The sequence below is a fragment of the Rhipicephalus sanguineus genome, chromosome 3 (assembly GCF_013339695.2).
Source record: "Rhipicephalus sanguineus isolate Rsan-2018 chromosome 3, BIME_Rsan_1.4, whole genome shotgun sequence".
Lineage (NCBI taxonomy): Eukaryota > Metazoa > Arthropoda > Arachnida > Ixodida > Ixodidae > Rhipicephalus > Rhipicephalus sanguineus.
The window spans coordinates 202,915,683-202,932,581 of record NC_051178.1 but is presented as its reverse complement, the minus strand read 5'-3'; positions in this window follow the sequence as shown (position 1 = coordinate 202,932,581).

Sequence of the window (16,899 nt, the reverse complement as noted above, 5' to 3'; positions counted from 1 at the left end):
ACACCAAATTTCGAAAATTCACACATTTTTACTTGTCGGACCTTCGAAGAGCGAGTAACATAGTTTTCTAGAAGCCATTTAAAAGGAATACGTCTTAATCGAATAGCCGGGCCTGCCGTCGATGGCGTGTATGTACCTTTACTGTCCTCGGAGTCACCCTTCTTCTCCGCTGACCTTCCAAGAAAGAGGTCAAACCACGTGGGTCTCTGTTTACATGTACACAACGGAAACCCAGAGCCGGTATAGTAGACGTCTACCGGCGGCGGGTTGTGCACAACTGCGAGACACAGAGACACGGCAGTTTCGATAGAGTATGCTGTCGAAAGCAACGCTTTTAAAATACATGAAAACGAATGAAAAGGCCCTAGTGAAATATTTAAAAAATGGCAGGAGGTATTATAACCAGCGATAAGGCGAGTAGGTCATGCTGCATAAATACAGGGCGTTCGGTACACAGTACTTTGTTTGTGGGATGGAGTGGCGGAGATTTTAAAAAATCTCATTCGAGCACTTTGTTTCAAGTTCTCCTTTGCCAATTGTGCAACAGCATCACGTCTCGTAGGCTTATTACGAATGAATGATCTTGCGCACACTCTAAAAAAAGATTAACACTCTTCGGTGCATATGTTATGTTTCAACAAGAATGATGCATCATCTTTGTATACGCTGTGTGCTGCTATAGTTAACTCTACTGTGGCGGTTACCACTTCACGTACAAGCCTGACATAGTGTTTATGACAGAAACCATCGGAAACGCTACTCAAAGAAACAAGTTCAAGCAATATTTTTCATTGGGTTTCACATAGGAACAAAATATTTGGGGCAGCTACGCACTACTGGTGCGAAGACAGAAAGACAGCGGCGCTGATGGCCTTCCCCCTTCCTCACTACCCTTTCCCACACCCTCTTGCTACACTATACTATACTATACTATACTATACTATACTATACTACACTATACTATACTATACTATACTATGCTATGCTATGCTATGCTATGCTATGCTATGCTATGCTACACTCTTAGCAAACGACCGCTTAAAACAACGCATATAAGGCGGAAAGTAGGTCAAATTTTCGACGCTTATAAATGGCTCTCTAAGCGGCCTACTTATACGGCTCTTTCATGCGGCCCTTCTTTATACGGCCTCTGGCTAAGCGGCTCTTTCTTATGCGGCCTAAATTTATGCGGCTCTTCCCTATGCGCGGCCATCTCGTTGCCAGAAGGCCGTTTAAAAGTGACCGCTTAAAGTAACGCATACCGTCGATGTGGTTAAGCGGTATTTCAGGTCAAATCTGTCCGGCTTATATACGGCTCAATATGCGGTCGAAATATATGCGGTACTTTTCGCAAATTTTTAGAAAAAAAAAAAAGAAATTCTTCTACGTTGTAGTCGATCGTGCATGTACCTCTTTTTTTTCTTTTGTTCTCTTCAGCCTTTCAACTCATGAATATGCATTTACACATCACAAGAACACTGCACAGAGAGTCACAAACCATGTATCAACACACACACACTCCACCACGGGGATTTGAACCCAGGCCAACCGCGTGACAAGCAGACACTGTAACCACTACGCCACCGCACCACACGATCTGGGTGGACTTCCGCGGCTTTATATATGCACTTCACGTTATCTTGGACGATTTTACGATCGGCTACAACGCTATAATTTTGCATATATGAGAGGCATCGTTCGCGTATAATGCGCGTGTATACGTGTGCACGACCTTAAGCGAACCCTCGCGGGCAGTCACAGTCAGTTTGTGTGTGGAATTATGTTTCTCGTCCGACGGCTTGCGCATCCCGCACGGAGACAGAGGTGAACAATGAACGATGCGTTTCCGAGTGCATTTCCATTTGCCGGCATCATACAGCAGCCGAACGTGCCCTGATGTGCAACCAGCCGCCAAAGAAATGTTTTCTGCGATGTTTGACGCAGTACAGGCGGTGGAAGTCAGCTGATCTCATCTCTACTTGGCGAAGTACAGTCTCCCACGTCCTTCGCGAGCATCGCGTTGATGTCGGTGCGTTTATACGGACAGTATTATGTAGAGGTTCATCTCAGAGAATCGGATTAAAACACATAATCGCTTATTCGCGCAACTGATGGGTTTGGTGTAGTGCAGCGCGTACGAGGCGACGGACCAGCTTTCAGAACGGGCGCGCTCATTTCTCTCTCGAGTGTAGCATAGGCGATGAAGAAACGTTGTTGTTGAGTCGAAAGAACAACGAGCCTTCGCAGAAAAAGAATGCAGTCTCCCGAGCTCGAGGCTGACGGCGCGGACGAGCGATGCCGTGGGATTGTCATGCTGGGGAGGACGGCGGGTCTGAGGTTGTTCGTTCTCGTGGTTCGTTCGTTGTTGACAGTTGGAAGTGATGCTTCCCTTGGCTTCCACAAACGATGAAACGTATAGTGCATGACTGGCGCGGAAAGAGCACGCATGAAATCGCTTGCATCACCCGTTAGAACATATGTTTCCTGCCAAGCGTCGCATCAAAAATAGCAATGCTTGAAATCGAATGAAGTCACAATATGATCCAGCTTTCAAGGATAAAACCATGCTATTTCTTCAAAAGTCAGAAGTGGCTTGAAGGATTCAGAAGGGTGTGAACAATTATACTGAATGATGCAAAGATTAACTTGAAACATTCTAATATTTAATAGGTGCTGTTAAATCTAAATAACCCCAAATTAAATATGCACTTGTTTTGCACCTTGAAGCTTCATGAACGTTAAGCTCTATAACATGCCTCAGTTGACCACATGTCAGCGCCGAACAGCGATCTGGTGGAGGCCCTGTGTTGGGAAACATAGCAGGTTGAAGGTTGTTTTCGTATTCCACCCATTGTCGACGAGTGAAAGTGATTCTTTCCTTGGCTACGAGATGTGATCGGAGCGACAAGGGCCAGTATTACTTCACTCCACGTCATCCAGTCGAGTATGCTTTGAGCTTAACAACGCTTAAACGTATAAACTAGCAGAATGCTAGAAGTGGCTGAACTCGGGCAGTAATCTTGACTTCTAGGAATAAATGTTCACCTGTCTTAAAAATGTGCAGTCAGTAGCATCCTGCTTGATTCGGATCATGGGACACGACATGCAAACGTAAAATACTAAATAGTAGATATAGAGGAACAATTCTTTTACTCAGTAGGTGTCATAATTGCAAATAACAGCTGCAAATAAAAAGCACGCTTTCACACTAATAGCACACCCATAAATGTTGAGCTTTACGTGTCCCAGTCAACCTCCCTCATGTTCAATACCCGGGGCGTAGCCAGAAATTTTTTTCAGGGTGGGGGGGTGTCATCCATGCTTTACGTATGTTTGTGCATACGTTTGCATGTCTGTGTGTATATATACACAAGCAAAATTGAAATTTTTTTTTGGGGGGGGGGGGTTGAACGCCCTCCAATGCCCCCCCCCCCCCCCTGGCTACGCCCCTGTTCCATACCATGTAGCTTTACGTGCACCTTTATTTAAATATAAGCTGTCATGCAACATCCTTAGCTTTGGCTGGTACAGCAGCTAATACAAACTGTGCTTGAGAATCCAAGATTTATTGCCAGTACCAACACTAGCTATACACAATAACATTCTGTAGTAGTTCAAGCGCAAGTGTTGCAGCTTTTTTTTCAGAATTAGCAGCTCATATAGCGCTCACATAAGCATGCAGACATACACGTCTAAATGTGCAGCTATTATTCTTTTTTACGAAGAACTGCGTGAAATAAACTGGCACAAGGAGACGCACGGACAAGCGTCTTCCTTGTGCCAGTTTATTTCGCGCAGTTCTTTGTAGTCATGGATTACCAACTTGCCCAGCGATCAATTCTTCAATATTATCCTTTACGTGCAGCCCCCTTTACGTGCAGTTACCACGACACACCATCTGTCAGACATTGTGCCACATAAAGGGTATTTGCATATAGTACAAGATTTGTCCTTCACTAAATGTTGAGACCTGAAATGTATTTGTTATTTTTCTGGTACCATTTCAAAACATGACCTTTCCCTTGCAGTGTTGAGACATATATTTGCAATAAGTTAGTCAGGCATCGAGTCCAAATCCATCACTGTGCCAGCCTGGCACTTAATTATGTATGCATGGGTCCCTTATTTCCATTCTCTGCTTCAAGCCCTTCCCTTCACCCATTACTGTAGAACTGTGGCATTTAGGTGTTCCATCTGGCACCGCTAATTGTTGTTACATTTTGTGCCATTTCTTCGAGTACCCATGCCAGTATTTAGTGCACTAAGTGAATGAAGGAACATGTTATGCTGCTGCGCAGCTGCATACTGAGCAGAACAATGAGATGTAGAGCCATGAGAGAAAATATAGAGAATATTGTCACGCTACAACGCAAACACAAGACAGTGAGAAGTTCTACAAGAGTAGGAGGACAGCTTGTTGACACAAAAAAAAAATAGCAGGCACAAACATGTCTAGCAAGACTGAAACTTGGGCTAGTTGGTTGTCCTTCATAATGAACCAGCAGCACAACCACACACAGAGGAAAGGTACACGAAACACAGCACTGTGTCATGTGCCTTCTTTCCTATGTCTGTGTGTGGTTGCACTGCCGGTTCATCATGGACAAACATGATGTCTTCGGCAAAATCCCAAAGACCCACTAGACATTGATGTTCATTGATGTCCCCATTGTCTTTCTCACCTGCAGAGCACACGCATCACTACATATACAATAGGATGCATTGCAAGGGTTCTTCACCTATATGCTCTCTTGTTGGAGTAATAGGGCATTGTGTGAACAAAATAACGAAGGTAAAAATAAAATCACCCTAAAATACATGCCATATTCTTTATTGCTTAATTTTCAACCTCCACGTGTTCCACTTCAGCACCTGTGCACATAATGGCCCCCTAAAGGATCTCGGCAGTAGTTTCTCTGAAGTGGTTTTCAAAGCTGCTATTGGATTAGATTAAGCTAATTGAATCTCATGAACTTATCCTTTCAAAACAAATAAGGGGGCAGTCCACTTGTTATTTTCTAGCAAGCTACCTTAGCAATTTGGCTTTGAACGTGTGCACTTTCCTTGCAATTGTGTCCCAAACAATATTAACTACAAGACACATCATTCTACACTCTTAAAAGAAAAGGTAGTGCTACTTACTAATTTTGAGGTAGTAAATTGCTGTCACAACATTCACTACCTAAGTAGTAACTGCAGGTAGTAAACGGCAAGGTAGTAAAGTTACTACCATGTCATTTACTACCTGCAGCTATTACATACCAAAGGTAGTAACAGAAAGTTAGTAAATTTACTACCATGACAGTTACTAGTTCCTGTTACTACTTATTGGAAGGTAGTAAGCTAAGCTAGTAACATTACTACCACGACGGTTATTACTTAGTTACTAAATGCAGGAAAATAGTATTTGTAAGTTAGCAAATTTCCACCGTGCATGTTAGCTATTTGCAGCAACTATTGATGAAAATTTGCTACATCATTTGATAACGTCAGTCAACTTCATGAACTAGAAAAATTGCATCTTACTTAACACAAGGAGCATGCATCAGCTAATCTCACAGAAAAAAAAATTAGTGTATTTCAATAAAGAGACTAATGTCTTTAGACATCAGAATCATTGCCCCGCCACGGTGGTCTAGTGGTTATGGCGCTCGACTGCTGACCTGAAGGTCGCGGGATCGAATCCCGGCCGCGGCAGCTGCATTTTCGATGGAGGCGAAAATGTTTGAGGCCCGTGTACTTAGATTTAGGTGCACGTTAAAGAACCCCAGGTGGTCAAAATTTCCGGAGTCCTCCACTACGGCGTCTCTCATAATCATAGCGTGCTTTTGGGACGTTAAACCCCAGATATTATTATTATTATCAGAATCATTAGACTGTCTTTTGCCAGTCTAATGCGCTTTCTCATGCACACCTAATGAGGGTCTACAAGGAATTGGCTGCTGTTAGTGTGTAGAATTCTGATGTATGAGTTTCAGCGTATTGCAGCCTTATGCCTGCAACAGCATGTTTGCTGCACACAGGTCAATAAATCTTTTTGTGGTTAACAATACGAAAGTGTGTAGGCTTTAGAGGATTGTAACAAAAATATCAGCAGAACATTTCCAGCAATGACTATATCAACAGCGTTCTTTACATGTAAGAGTATTTTGAAGGCAATAAGTAATCTTGTAGGCCTATGATGCAGGCATTTGGAAACAAGCTCTACATTGTCAATTTATTTAGTTTCAATGGGACAATAAATGGGGCTAGTTGGTTCAATTCCCATGAAAGTGCAGTTTTATAATCACAAACAAACCAATAAGATGATACGAGAAGTTTCCAGGAGTAAGTGCTTTTTTATTTAATTTCTCGACGCGGCACTGACGATAGGCTCTCCTGTGCTGCACTGTTGTGGTGGTACAGTTGCTGTATTTGAAACCTGCAAGAGAGAGTGTGAAAATGTAGTTTGGCATTGAAGCGAACAGCTTAGCGCAACACATCAACAGATGCTGCAATTTATGATTGATGACTTTCTGTTTCGAAATAGTGATATCATTTTTACCATTTTACTTGAATAATCCACGTGTATTCAATGCCCAACCCCATAGCCTTGGCTTAATGCTGCTTTGATCAAAAACATAAGAAAAACCGCTATACAGCACTTCTGAGGGCTGTGGTGTCATAGATAGGCCAGCTATCATATACAGGCCAATTAGCTCGGTCAGCTTCTTTGATGTAACGTTGCATAACAGCATCCTTTCGCTACTCAAATGGTACTCCATGCATGACTCCTGGATGACTCCAGGAATAGGCTATTCTGCCATGAGAAACGCCCTCATCCGATCATGCCCTCAGTGGACGGAAACAAGTTTTACGATTCAAGTGGAACGCTCGAGGAGCGCGGGGTTCCCTAGTGCTCTTTTGAGCTCCCTAGCTGAAAAGATGCTCGTCACTCTTAGAACGACCAGAAATAACAGGCCAAACAAGCACACTCGCTCTCCCTTGGCTGACGTTCCCTACATTCACGGTTTCTCTCATAGGTTGAAGAAGACTGCAGGCAGAGTAGGCATAAGAGTTTTGTGCTCCATCCCAAACCATCTGGCCTCCCTATGCAGGCTAGTTAACAGGGATGAAACAGTATCCTTTTGCTGTGACAAGAAGCACAGAAATCATTTCATTGAATGCGTGAAGAACGTCGTTTATGACATTCCATTATCATGCAGAAAATCATATGTAGGACAAACCGGACGATGCATAAATTACAAAATGCGTGAACATGCCAAATCTTTAAAAGCAACAACAGGCAGGAACCTGGCATTGTACATCATGCGGCTGCTCCCCATTGCTTGACAATGTGCAAGTTCTCATGAAATATCAGGAGTAATGTGCTCACAAAATTTGTGAGGCGCACATAATTCACAAAAGGGGAGCAGCTTGCGTTAGCGCGCTATCACTAGCACTATTTGACGAAGAAATTAGCTGCCATGAGCCTCAATTGTGATCACTAAGCTTGTTGTCACATGTTTTGTTTTCTTGTTTTGTTTTCTGTTTTATTGTTAGTGGTTGCAGTTTTCTAGCCTTGCTGTCACTTGCTTAAAAACCTTTTTTTTTCAGACCCTGGTTCTTCGTTTTTGTTGATTTATGAATGTCAGACTTTTAGCGGCTTTAATCAGTTTGGTATTGACCACCATGTCATTGTTCTTTTTTGCCATTTTTTGCTTGTGTTTATGTTTTAATGAAATCGGCTTCTGCCGCATCTTGTAAACCCTATCGAAAAAAAAAGCCGGGCGGCCGAGTCACTTGATAGCATTTGTGCCATTTTTCGATTTTTGCTCGCCTGCCTACAGATTCTCAGACTTTCCAATAAGGAAATCAGTTGATAGTCAGCTCTGTGCCCTGTATGTTCTTCGTCCCGTTGTCTGCGCTCTTTTGCCACAAAGAAGAATCCACATTCAAGTGCGTTGTTACTTGTTAAACATCTTGACAGGATAGCACAGCTACTCAAGAAAAGAGCACATAGCAGTGCTGAACTCACGACTAACTTTTCTAGAAATCACGCAGATACTTAAGATATCACCTGAACCCAAGTGTTTTCACAGAGATAACATCATTTACAATGGTCGATTCCACGAAAGATAAAAAAAGGTGTATACTTGATGTTTCCGATTTTCCTGATAATTTTTTATGTTGTGCACATACGACTGCACAGCACGAAATCGCAATTTGTTTTCACATAAAAATTTTTTTCAACACAGGAAAATTCGACGAGCGTCGCCGGTTGACGACGACCATCTTACGAAGAGTGCGTTTTCGTAAATTCGCAACCATGCTGGCAGCTACTGAAGCTATACATTACAAATATCTTTCTATTTAGCATAAGTAGAAGTGAAGAAGAAATAGCTCTTATAATTTGATGGAATTCTGAGCAAATTATGCATTTTTAAAAATTCACGACAAACGCTGCGTTAGTGAAAATTAGTCAAATTTGGGACGCTATGGTTACTTCTGTGAACATCTTAGTTTGTTCATATTTGCTCTATGAATAGGCCTTTATGTGAATAATGAACCTCTGCATTTGTATTTCTCTAATAATTTTCAAAGTAGTAAATTTTCATGTATTATTTGTATGGTCGCCCATTTGATGTCGTCACCGATCATCATGCACTATGCTGGCTGTCATCATTGAAGGATCCCTCGGGCCGTCTCGCCCGCTGGGCACTTTGCCTGCAAGACTACGACATCCGCGTGCTGTACCGCAACGGACGCCAGCATGCTGATGCCGACGCCCTCTCGCGCTCCCCCTTGCCTGACGCCAATGCCTCCTGCTCAGTATCTCACATTGCTGTTTCTTCCATCGACGTTCACACCATCACTACCGAGCAGTGCAAGGATAAATGGATCACCTCGCTGATAGACTTGCTCACTGATCCGTCGGCAACACCAACCACTCGCCTGTTGCGTCGTCAAGCCCACAATTTCGCCATTCGTGACAACCTACTGCACCGACGCAATTACAACGCCAACGGCCGCCAGTGGCTACTTGTGATACCCCGAAGTCTGCGTGCTGAAATATGCGAGTCCTTCCACTCTGATCCGCAATGCGCGCACTCTGGGGTATCCAAAACTTACCACCGCATTCGACAACGATACTTCTGGCGAGGGATGTACCGTTACGTGCAGAAGTTCGTCCGCTCCTGCCTCGATTGCCAACACCGAAACCTTCAACGCACGTGTCACCAGTCGGTCTACAACCATTACCTTGCCCTAACCATCCGTTTGGGCACGTGGGCATCGATTTGTATGGACCACTTCCTCTGACCTCGGCTGGTAACCGTTGGGCCATCATCGCCGTTGACCATCTAACGCGATCTGCCGAAACCGCTGCCCTCACAGCGGCTACAGCGTGCGATGTTGCCTCCTTCCTGCTACACCGATTCATGCTGCGTCACGGTCCACCCTAGAAGCTTCTCAGCGATCGAGGCCGTGTCTTCTTGTCGGAAGTCGTCGAAGCCATTCTCAAAGAGTGCCATGCTGTTCACCGCAAAACTACTGCTTACAACCCGCAGACGAATGGCCTAACCGAACACTTTAACCACACGCTCGGCGACATGCTCTCAATGTATGTCGCCGCCGATCACACAAATTGGGATGCCATTCTGCCCTTCGTCACCTACGCCTATAATACCGCCCCTCAGAACACTACTGGTTTTTCACCCTTCTTCCTGTTGTACGGAAGGCACCCGTCGCACACCATTGACACGATACTACCCTACAAGCCGGATCCATCTGAGTGTGCGCCTATTTCTGACACAGCCAGGCTTGCTGAAGAGTGTCGCAAGCTTGCAAAGACCTTTACAACGCACGAACAAGAGCGGCAGAAGAGCCTTCACGGTGGCACCACCACTTCTGAGTCCACGTTAGTCGCCGGAGCGCTCGTATGGCTCTCGGTCCCTACCACTGCAACTGGCCTCTCTTCAAAACTATTGCCGAAATACGAAGGCCCCTACCGGGTCATCGAGCGCACATCACCGGTCAACTACCTGATCGAACCCATCGAACCAGCTTTGGACATGCGCCGTCAAGGGCGCGACATAGTCAACGTGGAGCGCCTCAAGGCCTACTAACCCACTAATAGTGACAAGCTGTTAGGTCGCCGAACGGCTCCCTTTTAACCATTACGTTTATTGCAGAGAGTAGTGAAGACAGGACAAGAAGGGACACAGATAGGCGCTATCTTTTAAGTGTTTTTTGGACTCAGATCACACATATTTATAATTTAAAAAGAAAAACTTCAACATGCGCAGGCACAGCTGTGTCCAGGAAAAATAGTTATTTCTTTGACAAGTAGTGTAATGACACACTAACGCAATCTCGGCCAAGATTATGAATAGTGAATACTTGCTGACTCAATAATCAATGTAGTATAGTTTCTTTACTGTTTGGCAAACAGGCAATCGCTGCGTTTCTTTACATTGTTGCAATGTTCCCTGAATCTTTCCTTGAGATGTTGCCCCATTTGCCCTCTATAATGCTTACCCCATGATAGGAGTATCTGATAAACGGTACCTTATATGCAGGGCACGTAACGCGTCCTGTGATTCTTATTGCAGCCATGCCTCTCCTCTGAGTATCTGGGTTGCTGCTTTTCCATAGTTTAACATGCTTATTTGAGGCCATGAACATTATGCTGATGATTCCGAGCACCAACAGTTTCTATATTGTTGAATATTCCGTGCAGATATGGCATCATGGCAAACATTTTTCGGCCATCAAGATTTGGCTTTTTTTTTTTTTTTGCTTGGCAACTGGAAGGTGGTTTTCTGGGTAGGGCATATGCAAACGATACAGCAAGGTGAACGGATATCCTGCTTGTGTCAGGGGAGTTCTTTGGAAATTAAGGCTTGCCCACAAGTAATAGGAACAGAAATTCATTTCGGGGAAGAGGGCGAGTGGGGGCATGGGCCCGGTCTGCTACCCCCTCGCTACGCCACTGTCCAAGCAGTGTCAGACAATGCACCTTTCTACCATTATTGAGTGGGAGAAACTAAGAGGCAGCAATGGCTTGTTTCCCATCAGTTCGTATAACTAGCTCATGCACTTTTTATGCAAATGAAATTGTACATTCAGGAACCTGATATGGTACAATCCTTGCCCGGATGCTCGTGGGTAAGCACCAGTGGGTGTTAGTAATCATGTGCCAGTGTTAATATGTTAGTGGCTTCAGATTCGAAAGAACCTTTGTGGTATTTAATGAAGAAAGACGCAGTCATCCTCATATCTAAAACATTTAAAAACTTATGTGCTTGCATATTGTACTAAATAATCATGTTCCTATTTCTTGTGGACGAGGCTTGATTTCAAGAACTCGCTGGATGCAAGCAGGATATCCTGCTCCCCTTGCTGTATTGGCTGCAGAAGCCCTACTAAACAAACACCTTCCAGCTGCCAGGCCAAAGAAATGGCTAATCGTGATGGCCAAAATATGTTTGCCACTATGTCATACCTGCACGGGATATCCGACAATATAAGAACGGTTGGTGGTCGGGCAATCATCAGCATAGTGTTCACGGCCTCAAATAAGCATGCTAAACTATGAAAAGGTTGCAACCCAGACACTCACTTGGCTGCAATAGGAATCACAGGACACATTATGTGCTCTGTAAAGAAGGCATCGTTTATCAGATGATGGGATAAGCATTATGTGGGGCAAATGGGGCAGTGTATCAAAGAAAGGCTCATGGAAGACTGAAACATAAAGAAAGGCAGTGATGACTGGTTAGCTGAACACTGGAGCATGTGTGGTTGCTTCCCACTTTTTGATGAGAGTTTCATCGTGCGTATGCACAGCAACGAAACTACTACATTAAAATTGAGTCGGCAACTATTAATAATCTTGGCTGAGATTGCATTAGTGTGCCTTCACTATCTTTAACAAAGAAATAATTATTTTTCTTCGATGGTGCTGTGCCTGCGCACGCCCAATTTTTTCTTCATGGCAGCACCACACAGTTTCACCACAGTTTCATGGCAGCACAAACATCACAGATGTTCGATGGAAGATGGAGGAGGCTTGAAGAGACGAAAAAAATCTTCAAACGGTATGTCACTGCAGCCAACTCGTGTACGAGTAGACTTGCCTTCATCAAGATGGCAACATCAAGAATTAACAGTTGCTCCCGGTCGATTCCACGAAAGATCGAAAAAGGGTGTATATTTGATGTTTCCAATTTTCCTGATAATTTTGTATGTTGTGCACATATGACTGCACAGCACGAAATCGCAGTTCGTTTTCAAATAAAAAATTTTTTCAACACAGGAAAATTCGACAAGTGTCGCCGGTTGACGACGACCATTTTACGAAGAGTGCGTTTTCGTAAATTCGCAATCAAGCTGGCAGCCACTGAAGCTATATATTACAAATATCTTTCTTTTTGGCGGAAGTAGAAGTAAAGAGGAAATAGCTCTTATCATTTCATGGAATTCCGAGTAAATTATGTATTTTTAAAAATTCACGAAAAACGCCGCGTTTTTGAAAATCAGTCAAATTTGGGACGCTATGGCTACTTCTGTGAACATCTTAGCTTGTTCATATTTGCAGTATGAATAGGCTTTTATGTGAATAATGAACCTCTGCATTTGTATTTCTCTAATAATTTTCAAAGTAGTAAATTTTCATGCTCGAAACACCAAAAAGAGAAAAGTGCTCCTCCATTCAAAAATCTATAATAAAAAAAACCCAATCTCAATTTTGTTCAAAGTCCCCCAAAATGTTCTCAAAGGACTGCAGAATGATATTATGAAAAAACATGTTGCATCATTTTTATTACAACAAAAGCAGAAAATGTCAAACATTGTGTTTCCAGAGCGTGGTGGCTACTGCGCAAAGGACATCTCTAGTAACAAGAAAATACAGTAACACGTCTTTTTTCTTTTCTGAGCTTCGCTAAACAACAGTAATGATCTATGGTCGGAAATTGCGAACTGTTTTGTAAAGAAAAAGACTGTTCCAATTAAATGCATTCGCGTGGTTTGCGACTTCACGCCAGTGTTAGACATCCCTCAGTCCACAGTATGCACTTTCAGTTGTAGCCTCCTTTTCTTTCATCTATTTCAGTTGAGTATAATTCATATCTTGAGTGCTGAAGAACGCATTCCCTCCATGCGTCTCTTATGATGATGTGATGTGCCAGAATTGAGAGACTGGTATAAAAGCCAAGGTCTCTTCATGAATGGAAATGAATTTCTGGAGAGCGGTCGCCAAGAGGTGTGGTTTTTGTTGGCCCAAATGTGTACGTTGTCAAACCTTATGTGATCAATGCAGAGTTTAAAAAGAATCGATTACGTGAAGATTGGTGGCAGCAGTTCTGGCCACGGACAAAACACGTTTTGTTTGCATTGCATCTGCTTTGTTTTGCATATCCTTCTTTCTCTTGAAGGAGTGCTGGCAGATCTGGTTTCCCTCTTGAATTGAGCGCGCATCCTGCTTCATGAACCTCCGCAAAAGAGTCTCGATCCGATATCTTCTCCGTAACGAAAATTCTGCTGCAGCGGAATTTTCTTTTTGTGCACCATGAGGCAGTCCGTACAAAATCTCGGCCATGGCTATAACGCCTACCCATAGCCACCTTCAGAGCGTAGGATAGTGATCGCATCAAAGTGAAGCACAATTTGGATGCTTAACTTCTATCTCAGGTGGTGTTTGGCTGACTGGCACAGCCGTACTCGTTGCTGTCGTCTGCTCAGGCGGGCGTCCATCGCGCCGCCCTTTGCACCTGTCCGCCTAACGCATGCTACTCCGTTTACACGAGTGCTTGCAGCGCGGGCCACACGATCCGCACTGTGCGGATTCAGAGACCGGGCGGGAGAGCGACGAGCGGTGAAAAATGTATCGTGTAACCAACGCAATCGACACCCCAGCTTTTTCTCGTGCATAGCGACAAAGCCTGGCAAACAATGTGTGGCTGCTGTGCTTAGGTTGCACTGCGGTACTCGCCGTTCACCACTGCCGCCATTTGCGATTTCTCACATTCTTACAATGCATGATCGACTCAGCTACACATATTTCGCGTTTAGCTTTGTTACTTTTATATAAGCGCAATTACTAAAAAAAATTATCCAGAGGAATGAAAATGTCCGTGCTGCCCGTCGACGAGGAATGTAAGTGGTGCCGCAAATGCATTTAATTGGAACGATCTTTTTTTTCTTTACAAAACAGTTCCCACTTTCCAACAATAGATCATTACTGCTGTTTAGCGAAGCTCAGAGAAGAAAAAAGACGTGTTACTGTATTTTCTTGTTACTAGAGATGTCCTTTACGCAGTGGCCACCACGCTCTGGAAACACAATGTTTGACATTTTCTGCTTTTGTTGTAATAAAAATGATGCAACATGTTTTTTCATAATATCATTCTGCAGTCCTTTGAGAACGTTTTGGGGGACTTTGAACAAAATTGAGATTGGGTTTTTTTTATTATAGATTTTTGAATGGAGGAGCACTTTTCTCTTTTTGGTGTTTCGAGCACGAAAATTTACTACTTTGAATATTATTAGAGAAATACAAATGCAGAGGTTCATTATTCACATAAAGGCCTATTCATACTGCAAATATGAACAAGCTAAGATGTTCACAGAAGTAGCCATAGCGTCCCAAATTTGACTGATTTTCAAAAACGCAGCGTTTTTCGTGAATTTTTAAAAATACATAATTTATTCAGAATTCCATGAAATAATAATAGCTATTTCCTCTTTACTTCTACTTCCGCCAAAAGGAAAGATATTTGTAATATATAGCTTCAGTGGCTGCCAGCATGATTGCGAATTTACGAAAACGCACTCTTCGTAAAATGGTCGTCGTCAACCGGCGACGCTTGCAGAATTTTGCTGTGTTGAAAAAATTTTTTATTTGAAAACGAACTGCGATTTCGTGCTGTGCAATCATATGCGCACAACATACAAAATTATCAGGAAAATCGGAAACATCAAATATACACCCTTTTTCGATCTTTCGTGGAATCGACCTCCCTTTATGAAGACAACTCCAAGTTTCAAAACGTTGGCTCTGGCGACATCCCATGTTCAAAGATTACAAGCTCAACAATACAAACTATTCGACGTTCCATGTTCAAGGAATGCAAACTAAATAATATGCATTGCACTGAAGTGCAGAAGGTACGTTTCTCACTCCTAAGCTAAAGGCCAGTATATGCTGTATATCAATAGACCTTATGCAAAATTGCTGCCATCTGTTGGAGGTTTGACGAAGCTAACGATTCGGCGCCATGTTGGAGGCTTGTGCCCGAATTCTATTGCTGTCGCCGCTATCACTTCTTGCTTGTATCCGCTTTGGTAGTCGGCAATCAGGGCATAAAAATGTCAGGCGGGCCTGTACACGTTACCGGCATTTCCTAGTTTTTACGTTGACGGTTATTACGTGTAAAGAACCGCCTCACAGCGAGAAGGTACAAGTTTGACACTGCGAGTCACGTGCAGGCCTGTCGTCGTCGATAATGAAGCTCTGCGCTAGGTTACAAATTGGCCTGTCTGTTTTCAGTGTAGCGAATAAAGCGTTGTTAGCTATCTGAATATCATGCTTGTATAATGTAGGATGGTTGGGAAGAGGCTTTATTTAGCACGGCTAGGCGCAGCGATGACGGTAAGAAAGTGCAGTTGACCCAATTGAAAGCATATTTCATGAGGGACAGCCTATGTCGAGCCGACGTAGTGTCCATCTAATTTTAAATAAAACGTTGTCCTCTTTTTATCTTTGAAATAATATTATTTCGCTGTTGTAGTCATCCGACCTATGTTATGTACAGAATTACCGTGCGATGAAAATGCAGAAAATTGCGCATCTCATGCACGTGGAAAGTGAACATGAAAAGTGTAGTGTCTCCTAGAAGTAGATGCCGATCAGCTGGTATTTTATTGAATATCCTTCCGATATGTGATCCTATATAACAGGAAACGCCAAGAATATTCGTGTTCACATTGTCGCTTTAGGGGCCTACTGGTGCTTTACAATTTAAACCCGTTGCGGCAAGGCAGTTTTGCTTCGCCGACTGAAACCGCCTCAGCGCGTAACCAGCGGTAGCGCACCCACGGTAGAATGTAGCACATTTCCCGGAACAGCATTTTATTTAGTTTCATAAGAAAAGTACCGCGCACTTGAAGCACCTGTTAACATTTCATAGCAAACTGGAGTGTACAGAGGATTTTTCCGAAGGGGGGATCAGCTTTTGGGAGAACCTGATTTGCTCTTCCTGGGGTATAAGTTAAACAAAAAAAAGTAAGGGGTGGGGGCGGTCAGGACATCCGGGCAACCCGTCTGAACCTGGCAGTGATACCACATGAAATGCTTGAAAAATACGCATAGTGAAGAAATACGCACGCAAAGCATCCCACCAGACGCTACCTTGTTAAACTCCACCATCGAAAACAAACTACAAACAACACGCTCCAGCACAATCGGTCCGTCCGCTGCAAATCAATGACGCGCACGAGCTATCTGTCTAACATGTAATTGTTATCGCAATTTAAGAAACAAGCTAATATCAACAGCAGCGCAGGCATGCGCGAGTAGCCGCGATGCAGCTTTGAAGCTCGTACACGAAGCGGGTTTGTGCCTGCAGCAAGCACACAGTGCGAAAACTTTCTTGTTCTGGCATGATATGAAAGAGTGTTCTCTGATGAGTGCCGATGCTGTCACATACCACATATATTAACGGCGAACGGAAACACGGCGTTAGTCGTAAGCAGTAACCGAAGCAACGGAACGATCTGCTGATTCTCGTCGGCCACGAGGAAATGTACTAACATGGAGGCTTGGTTCCTGCAAACCTTCTTTCAGCATCCCAATTTCCTCAATCTCAGCAACACAGCACTCGAAAATATGTTGGCATTTTCGTTGTTATCAGCCGC